The sequence below is a fragment of the Schistocerca piceifrons genome, chromosome 9 (genome assembly GCF_021461385.2).
Source record: "Schistocerca piceifrons isolate TAMUIC-IGC-003096 chromosome 9, iqSchPice1.1, whole genome shotgun sequence".
In the NCBI taxonomy this organism is placed as follows: Eukaryota; Metazoa; Arthropoda; class Insecta; order Orthoptera; family Acrididae; genus Schistocerca; species Schistocerca piceifrons.
Window position 1 is genome coordinate 189114745 of NC_060146.1, and position 8969 is coordinate 189123713.

At 44.2% G+C, this 8969-nt stretch overlaps 1 non-coding gene across 1 annotated transcript; it reads left to right on the forward strand.

Annotated features, from left to right (window-relative positions):
- The first annotated feature begins 8172 nt into the window (after positions 1–8172).
- Positions 8173–8247, forward strand: Trnas-cga. The gene has a single exon. It is a non-coding gene; the product is annotated as a tRNA-Ser (tRNA).
- The last annotated feature ends 722 nt before the right edge of the window (positions 8248–8969 follow it).

Here is an 8969-nt window from a genome sequence, read left to right on the forward strand (position 1 = left end):
ACATTTTCACGCAATTTGGGTGCATAGATCGTGAGAAATCAGTACTCGGAACAACCACCTCTGGCCGTAATAACTGCCTTCATACGCCTGAGCATTGAGTCAAACAGAGCTTGGACGGCGTGTGCATGTACAGCGACCCATGCAGCTTCAACACGATACTACAGTTCATCAAGAGTAGTGACAGGCGTATTGTGACGAGCCAGTTGCTCGGCCACCATTGACCAGACGTTTTCAATTGATGAGAGATCTGCAGAATGTGCTGGCCAGGGCAGCAGTCGAACATTTTTTGTATCCAGAAAGGCCCGTACAGGACCTGCAACATGCGGTCGTGCATTATCCTGCTGAAACGTAGGGTTTCGCAGGGATCGAAGGAAGGGCAGAGCCAACGGTCGTTAACACACTTCAAAGTGACGTCAATGCGAACAAGAGGTGACCGGGACATATGACCAATGGCACCCCATACCATAACGAAGGGTGATATGCCAGTATGGCGATGACGAATAACCGCTTCAAATGTGCGTTCACCGTGATGTCGCCAAACACGGATGCCACCATCATGATGCTGTAAACAGAACCTGGATTCATCCCAAAAAATGACGTTTTGACATTCGTGCACCCAGGTACTCCGTTGAGTACACCATCGCAGGCGCTCCTGTCTGTGATGCAGCGTCAAGGGTAAACGCATCCACGGTCTCCGAGCTGATAGTAAATGCTGCAGCAAACGTCGAACTGTTCGTGCAGATGGTTGTTGTCTTGCAAAGGTTCCCATCTGTTGACTCAGGGATCAAGACGTGGTTGCACGATCCGTTACAGCCATGCGGATAAGATGCCTGTCATCTCAACTGCTAGTGATACGAGGTCGTTGGGATCCAGCACGGCGTTCCGTATTACCCTCCTGAACCTACCGATTCCGTATTTTGCTAAGAGTCATTGGATCTCGACCAACGCGAGTAGCAATGTCGCGATACGATAAACCGCAATCGCGATAGGCTACAATCCGACCTTTATCAAAGTCGGAAACGTGATGGTACGCATTTCTCCTCCTTGCACGAGGCATCACAACAACGTTTCACTAGGCAACGCCGGTCAACTGCTGTTTGTGTATGAGAAATCGGTTGGAAACGTTCCTCATGTCAGCACGTTGTTTGTGTCGCCACCTTCGCCAATCTTGTGTGAATGCTCTGAAAACCTAATCATTTGCGTATCACAGCATCTTCTTCCTGTCGGTTAAATTTCGCGTCTGTAGCACGTCATCTTCGTGGTGTAGCAATTTTAATGGCCGGCAGTGTAATTTCCGAAGTACTACAAAGAAGGGTGAAGATGTGTGTGTGTGTGTGTGTGTGTGTGTGTGTGTGTGTGTATGTGCGTAAATTCAATCTAACTTCTGCACCATTTGAGTGCAGTAATATGTTCATTGTAAATAAGTATTGTAGTAGTTCTTTTACATGTTTATTACCTTGTAAATAAAAACTTTTTTATTTTAAATTCAGTGCATTAGTGTTTGTAAAATGATTCTTTCATATCATGTTCATTAAAGAAAATGACGATCATTCCACTTGGGACCTGTGGAAAATACATTAGCTTATTTGTTTCAATTGTAAATACTTGTCATGTATTATTGATTTTCTGACATGTTCTACATTCTGGAGGACCTCCGCACTACGGATCATTTGGAATGAAAGTAAATCTAATCTAATAGAACCGTTACTGTTTACAGTGTGTATAAACGAGCTAGCAGAATGCGTGGGAAGCCTTTTAAGACTCTTCGCAGACGCTGCCTTTTTTCTATATTAAAAAAAAGTAGCAACTCCAGAAGGCAGAATCGATTTGCAGAAAGACCTACAGAGGATTGATGAGCGTGCAGGCTGTGAACGTAAGTAAAAAGTAACATATTGCGCATATACGAGAAAACAAATCTACTACTGTACAACTACACCTTTGATGACAAAATGGCTGCAAACAGTAGGGGCTATATAACGCAGAATATCTGTGAGTAACTATACTGAGCAACCTTAAAAGAATGATCGCATAAAACAAGTAGTAGGAAAAGCAGAACTCAGACTGAGATTCCTAGGAAGAATCTCACGGAAATGTAAGTCATCCACGAAAGAAATGGTTTGCAATGCGATTGTTCGACCGATTCTTGAGTATTGTTCACCAATATGGGACAAATGGTTCAAATGGCTCTGAGCACTATGGGACTTCACTTTTGCGGTCATCAATCACCTAGAACTTAGAACTGCTTAAACCTAACTAACTTACGGATATCACACACATCCATGCCCGAGGCAGGATTCGAAACTGCGACCGTAGCGGTCGTACGGTTCCAGACTGTAGCGTCTAGAACCGCTCGGCCACAACGGCCAGCAATATGTGACACTTACTAGGTAAGACTGATAGGAGAGAGAAAGATAGAGAGAGAGAGAGAGAGACAGAGACAGACAGACAGAAGACATAACGAAGAGCGGCGCGTTACGTCACGGGATTGTTGAGTCGGCACGAGAGCGTTACGGATATGCTCAACAAGAAGGCTTAGTCATCACGAAGAGGTTTGCTATCGCTATTTCGAGAGAGCGCTCACTGGAAAGAATGGACAACATATTACTCCCTTTTAGATAAACTGAAGGCGTATGTGTGGGGGACGGGGGAGAAAGGAAAGGAAAGAGAAAAGATTACTGATGTCAGCTGCATTGGAGCATTACGTGGAATCAGTGGTGAGGAGTAAAAATATGTATCGGACCGAGATCCGAACCCGGTATCGAACGCTTACTATACAGGTGCGTTAGTCAATGCGCTCTCCAGGACACAGTGTTGTTATAACTGCGCGGACCATCTCAGCACGCCTCATGACCAACCGACACTCCCACCGAGCACAACCTATTTGCAGTCCCTGTCCATTTGCTCCATGCTCGCTACTCTGGCAAGGGCAACTCGCCATTGCACCCCCTCAGTTTTTGCGGCAAGAGTGCCTAATGGACAGCCCGACAAAAACCGAACACAGATCAAGGATGAAAACAGGAAGAAGCTGTACTGGACTTCGAAAAAACAGCAAAATAGGACCAACGAACAGTCCGAAAAAAAGATGTGCCGAATAGAGCATCTGTGAGGAAATGGAGTCGTCTTTAGTGGTTATGGCTGTAAGACGTCGTGGTCTCCTGACCTTCATTGCTTACATATTCCGCCCTCACAATCATATTCTGCACATCAAGACGCTTCATTCGAACCCAAACTCGATAAGATAAAGTCAATGTTGTATGAATTCAGGTAAACGATATACAAATAACTAATAAATCGCAAGTACGCATCGTGGTTGAAATACTCGAGGCTGGCGTACACACATACATTCCATACACGACAGTCACAGGAGCTTTTAGTTCGAGAGAGGCAACTGCACGCCAGGAGGCCAGTCCCAACCCATCTACGTCGGTTGGTTGCCGCCCGTGGAGCGGACAGCGTTCGCCCGAGGCAAAGGAGGAACGACCCCGTGTTCGGCTTAATAGGTAAATTCCGCTACATGGTGTGGGAGCGGCCAGCCTACGCATTCTTAATACATAGCATGCAGTTTCAAAGATTTCCACAGGGAGACAGCAAACGCCAAACGCCGATACTACAGCTTTCCGGATTGGTCGTCTTAAACGAAACGTCATTCTCCCGTTTTAGAAGAGCAATGCTGATTGGCAGACGATATTTCTGACGCCTTAAGCTGAAGGAGTAATGGAAGAGACCGAAAGATATACCCCTTCACATCTGGCGTGGAGAGGCGCCGTTCCGTTGTCGCTCTTGGAGCGAGGAACAAGTCTCTCCTCAGTACTTCACTGGGAGAGCGCCTCTGTCGAGAGCGAATCGAAGCGCAACTCTCTATATTGTGTCCTTGCAATTAAGTGTTGCTCACTGTGTTGGCCGACACACTTATTGTGCTGTGTGAATGGACAGAATTATAGTTAAACACCTGCAAGCGAATTTTTCTGTGGCATCGCGGTGGACTGCTTATCTGACCGGTGTACCACGCCAATAGTTAGACTAGGGGCGAATAGGAATCCTTGGCTTCATCAAGGTGTGGGGAGAGTTTGATTTGCGAAGGCGAATCCAAATAGAAAGAGAGTTATCTTATTTGCCAGCAGCGAGTGGCGCAGTCATCGCAGCTTATGGTATTGTGTGCTACAGCAATTGCGAGCCCCATATTTCCTCCACAACAGTACACTTCACTGCATTTCACACGCGACAGCTTCGACTGTACCTAGCAACATTCTAAAGGATAATTATTCAAGTTGAGTAGGCACGCCTCTCAGCCATTCTGCTTAGTCAACAACCATCTTAAACTTTGTATAGAAACTTCATTAGCGAATCCTATCCTTGAGAGGTAACTTCACATTCCGAAAAGGACCAGGATATAACTTGTTCAATTCATAACTAAAAGTGCCATTGTGATATCTCAGAATTTTTGCAAAATAAATAATAACTTTCGTTAGTTTCGTGTTTTTCTTACACTAACTTGCATACTCCAGTACCCAAGTATCCCACTAGTTACGTAAGAAATTCTGTGAATTTTTGTGTCGTTTCCTTACAGCGGACAACTCCAGAAGATATTTATTACTGAAAGTTTTTCAGGCATTTCTCTTCAGAACGTTAGGAGCGTCTGTCTGACTTCTGTAGTAGTGTGGGGGTGGAAATTGCATCTTGCAGCAGCCACAGGGTAAAGGGTACATCTCAGATTAATCCGTTGCGCAGAGTAAACGAATCTCCAATCAACACCACGCTCACACGGTGTTGGACTGACAAGTGGATGAGCTGTCTTCAAACTCCCTCGTACCAACTTTTTTTTCACTTTATTCAGATTTGTGTCTGTGTCGTGGTGTAACGTCCGTTTGCAACAGCGAGTTGTGAGGTAGGGACCTATAATGACAGTTTATTGTAGACAACTACTCTATTACCAGCCAAAAGGAAGTAGCTTTCGAATAAGAACCACAAACGTTTGATGACAAGGCGACAAGAGAACCGAATCCTCCATCGGAAAGCACATATGGTGTGTCATACGCTGCTTTAGTGACACTACGTGTGTCATATGAAAGGAATCTCTTATCGACAGACCTAATTTCTAAAAAATGGTTCAAATGGCTCTGAGCACTATGGGACTTAACTGCTGTGGTCATCAGTCCCCTAGAACTTAGAATTACTTAAACCTAACTAACCTAAGGACACCACACACATCCTTGCCCGAGGCAGGATTCGAACCTGTGACCGTAGCGGTCACGCGATTCCAGACTGAAGCGCCTAGAACCGCACGGCCACCACGGCCGGCCCTAATTTCTAATTTGTACGACTGGTAAGTGAGTGAGATATGCCTCTTTGCCCGATATAGGAGTTCGTATGAATGCAAATGTGATCACTACCAAGGAAATGATGAAAACATCATAGTTTCTCAAATAAACTGCAACAAATGAACGCAACAGTTTCGAAGTTGCATTCGGTTTTTGAATTCCTTTGTTGCAACATAGTTCGCACACATTTATTTGTTGTTATCATTTTACAGGAAAATTAAAGAGACCTTTGGAGAAAAGAGAACCACTTGTAAATATCAGGAGCTCAAGTGGAAACCCAGTTCTAAGCAAAGAAGGGAAAGCATAAGGTGGAAAGAGTATATAGATGGTCTATAGAAAGGTGATGTACTTGAGGACAATATTATGGAAATGGAACAGGATGTAGATGAAGATGAAATGGGAGATACGATACTGCGTGAAGAGTTTGACAGAACACTGAAAGACCTGAGTCGAAACAAGGCCCCGGGAGTAGACAACATTCCATTAGAACTACTGACAGCCTTGGGAGAGCCAGTCCTGACAAAACTCTAACATCTGTTGAGCAAGATGTGTGAGACAGGCGAAATACCCTCAGGCTTCAAGAAGAATATAATAATTCCAATCCCAAAGAAAGCAGGTGTTGACAGATGTGAAAATTACCAAAATATCAGTTTAATAAGTCACGGCTGCAAAATACTAAAGCGAATTCTTTACACGCGAATGGAAAAACTGGTAGCAGCCCACCTCGGGGAAGATCAGTTAGGATTCCGTAGAAACGTTGGAACACGTGAGGCAATACTGACCCTACGACTTATCTTAGAAGCTAGATTAAGGAAAGGCAAACCTAAGTTTCTGGCATTTGTAGACTTAGAGAAAGCTTTTGACAAAAGGAAAGGCAAACCTAAGTTTCTGGCATTTGTAGACTTAGAGAAAGCTTTTGACAATGTTGACAGGAATACTCTCTTTCAAATTCTGAAGGCGGCAGAGGTAAAATACAGGGAGTGAAGGGCTATTTACAATTTGTACAGAAACCAGATGGCAGTTATAAGAGTCGGGGGACATGAAAGGGAAGCAGTGGTTGGGAAGGGAGTGAGACAGGGTTGTAGTCTCTCCCCGATGTTATTCAATCTGTATATTGAGCAAGCAGTAAAGGAAACAAAAGAAAAATTCGGAGTAGGTATTAAGATCCATGGAGAAGAAATAAAAACTTTAAGGTTCGCCGATGACATTGTAATTCTTTCAGAGACAGCAAAGGACTTGGAAGAGCAGTTGATCGGAATGGACAGTGTCTTGAAAGGAGGATATAAGATGAACATCAACAAAAGCAAAACGAGGATAATGGAATGTAGTCGAATTAAGTCGGTTGATGCTGAGGGAATTAGATTAGGAAATGAGACGCATAAAGTATAAAGGAGTTTTGCTATTTGTGGAGCAAAATAACTGATGATGTTCGAAGTAGAGAGGATATAAAATGTAGACTGGCAGAGGCAAGGAAAGCGTTTCTGAAGGAGAGAAATTTGTTAACATCGAGTATAGATTTAAGTGTCAGGAAGTCGTTCCTAAAAGAATTTGTATGGATTGTAGCCACGTATGGAAGTGGAACATGGACGATAAACAGTTTGGACAAGAAGAGAATAGAAGCTAGCGAAACGTCGTGCTACAGAAGAATACTGAAGATTAGAAGTGTAGATCACGTAACTAATGGAGGAGTATTGAATAGAATTGGGGAGGAGTTTGTGGCACAACTTCCCTAGAAGAAGGGATCGGTTAGCAGGACATGTTCTGAGGCATCAAGGGATCACCAATTTAGTATTGGAGGGCAGTGTGGAGGGTAAAAATCGTAGAGGGAGACCAAGACATGAAATCACTAAGCAGATTGAGAAGAATGCAGTAGGTACTGAGAGATGAAGAAGCATGCACAGGATAGAGTAGGATGGATAGCTGCAACAAACCAGTCACGGGACGGAAGATCACAACAACAACAACATCACTTCCGTGAGACATCTATATGGTGTCTCGCCTGTTCTCACTATTCATCACACTTACTTGTGTTCTTGCCACAGGACTCGGGTTTTATAATCAGTGTATAATGTGGCAACTCCAAAGACTATACAGAAAGACAACAAATATTTCAGTGACCGGACAGACAGTTCATAATGTTCTGAAACATGGCACGAGGGAGTATCGAGGAGAGCTCACCCGCTTTCAAATCCAACAGCATGACGACTTACCCTCGATGCCGCGTATCTATGTCAGGCAGCTTTTTATTGCAGTTCTTGTTCTTGGACCGTTCACTGTTTCTATTTTTCTTCTTTTTTCACAGTTCAGTACATCTTCTTCCTGTTTTCATGCTTGATCCGTGTTCAGTTTTTGACGGGCTGTCCATCGTGCCACATTACCACTCAATCTGAGGGGGGTGCGATGGGGAGTTTCCCTTGTGAGATTCCCGCAGGAAGTCGGGCGTACATGAGCATCCTCACTGAAGAAGGTGGATCCACTGGCCATCTAGGCAAATCAGTTATACGAATCTGTGGTGTCCGTTCTTTCGGACATGTCAGAAACAACAGACATCACGTATTCATATAATATTCCATCCTGCCACATACATCTCGGGAAATGACCACTATGAAAAAGTTTGAGAAATTAGAGCTAATACAGAGGGTTACCGACGGTCAAAAATGGTTCAAATGGCTCTAAGCACTATGGGACTTTACGAATGATGTCATCAGTCCCCTAGACTTAGAACTACTTAAACCTAACTACCCTAAGGACATCACTCACATCCATGCCCGAGGTAGGAGAGCTTCTGTAAAGTTTGGAAGGTAGGAGACGAGGTACTGGCAGAAGTAAAGCTGTGAGTACCGGGCGTGAGTCGTGCTTCGGTAGCTCAGTTGGTAGAGCACTTGCCCGCGAAAGGCAAAGGTCCCGAGTTCGAGTCTCGGTCGGGCACACAGTTTTAATCTGCCATGAAGTTTCATAATATTTTTTGTATATACTTATATGGATATAGTCCTGGCAATACCGGCCATGACCGTCTTCTTCTGTGCGGATGCACAAGTATTACCCGAACTCTTACGGGACGTGGTATGAACGTGTTCCACAAGTAATGAGTGTGTTGGGTAGGGACACTACGAATATAGTATGTGGACATATAAGGCGAGAATGTGGGTCTCGCGGGAGGCGTGCGCCAGGATAGTCCCTGCAGTCGCGCTATTCATCTGTGTCCTCGGTGGCTCAGATTGATACATTCACCGTTGTGTAGTGGTTATGCCGGCACGGTAGATCAGTGTGTTCAGTCAGAGAGCGGGTTGGCCTCTGTAATAAAAAAACTGAGTAGCAGGATCAACAAACGAACTATAGCAGAAGTCATCTGACGTCCGCACCGACCAAACCCAACCCCAAAGATAAAAAAAAAAAAAAAAAAAAAAGAGAGAGAGAGAGATGGATAGAGCGTCTGCCATGTAAGCAGGAGATCCCGGGTTCGAGTCCCGGTTGGCGCAGACATTTTCACCTGTCCTCGTTGATACATGTCAACGCCCGTCAGCAGATGTAGGTATTAATATACAATTCTAATATTTTTCTGTTGAAAATGATAACAAAATATGTATTTTAATATCAAGGAGTAACTATACAATGTAAAGACATTCTTTGTAACCATGGACATCTTATCTC